General features: G+C 44.3%; 1 non-coding gene across 1 annotated transcript; it reads left to right on the forward strand.

Annotated features, from left to right (window-relative positions):
• Positions 1-211: 211 nt before the first annotated feature.
• LOC132573082 (U6 spliceosomal RNA) lies at positions 212-314 on the forward strand. The gene has a single exon (XR_009555489.1). It is a non-coding gene; the product is annotated as a U6 spliceosomal RNA (small nuclear RNA).
• Positions 315-1,421: the final 1,107 nt, after the last annotated feature.

Genomic DNA, 1,421 nt, shown 5'->3' on the forward strand with positions numbered 1-1,421 from the left:
AGTTACCTTTATTGGCATTAAAGAAGAGAGAAAAAACCAGATGTACACACATATGCATACAAATAGATAAAACATGCCAACATGAGTCAAGACAAAAGAACATTCTAAAAGGGTCTAAAATCTGTACAAAAATAAATCAAAAGTCAACCAGTCTAATACAAATTTAAATTACAAAGTATTACTGTGTATAAGAAAAACAGCCGGCAAAAACTTGCTTCGGCAGCAGATATACTAAAATTGGAATGATACGGAGAAGATTAGCAGGGCCCCTGCACAAAGATGAACGCTACTATTAAGGAACATATACTTTGAATCATACACTTAAATCTCTCCATTCTTTTTTTTTTCTTTTAGTAAAGCCAGACTGAAATCTCCACATTGCATAAGAATGCATGGGAAAAACACATTTATTTATTTATTTCATTCAATTTATATCCCGCCCTACCCCACCGAAGCGGGCTCAGGGCGGCTTACAACATAAAACTCTAACAATAAATCAGCTTAAAATACATTAATAGTTAATACAGTAAAGTACATAAAAACACATTTATCAATATACCATGCTACATCTTCCCTAAGTCAGTTCTTCAAGTATTCCAATGTTCAAATATGCTGATGTTCATGAATTTGGATATTCAGGTATCGATCAGTTATATGCCAGCTGGAAGAGGGTTGTCTTACAGGCCCTGCGGAACTGTCCAAGATTCCGCAGGGCCCTCACCTCCTCCGGAAGCTGGTTCCACCAACAGGGAGCTGCAATCGAAAAGGCCCTGTCCCTAGTTGTTTTCCGATGGGCCTCCTTTGGCCCAGGGATTGTAAGGAGGTTCTGAGACCCCGATCTCAGCACTCTCTGGGGAACATGTGGGGAGAGACGGTCCCTAAGGTAGGTAGGTCCTAAACCATAAAGGGCTTTAAAGGTCATAACCAGCACCTTGTACCGAACTTGGTATGCTATTGGCAGCCAATGCAGTCCCCAAAGCCCCGGCTAAATGTGCTCCCTTCTAGGGAGCCTTAACAACAGCCAGGCGGCGGCATTCTGCACTAGCTGCAGCTTTCGAGTTTGGCACAGGGGCAGCCCCATGTAGAGGGCATTGCAGTAGTCCAGCCTCGAGGTGACCGTTGCATGGATCACTGTTGCCAGATCACCGTTCTCCAGGAAAGGAGCCAACTGCCTTGCCCACCTAAGGTGAAAAAATGCAGACTTCATACAATTCCTATAAGATGTTCTAGTCGCTTTGTCTCGAGTACACCGCCATTGCCTCTCTAGTCATCTGAGTCCTCACTTTAATTGCCGTAACTCCTGGTTATACCAAGGCGCCAGCTTTAGGCGGGGGAGCAGAGGACGTCTAGGTGCAATCTCATCGATGGCCCTGGAGAGCCTATTGTTCCAAGACTCCACCAGGTCATCGAGGGAATCGCCA

The sequence above is a fragment of the Heteronotia binoei genome, chromosome 5, assembly GCF_032191835.1.
Source record: "Heteronotia binoei isolate CCM8104 ecotype False Entrance Well chromosome 5, APGP_CSIRO_Hbin_v1, whole genome shotgun sequence".
In the NCBI taxonomy this organism is placed as follows: Eukaryota; Metazoa; Chordata; class Lepidosauria; order Squamata; family Gekkonidae; genus Heteronotia; species Heteronotia binoei.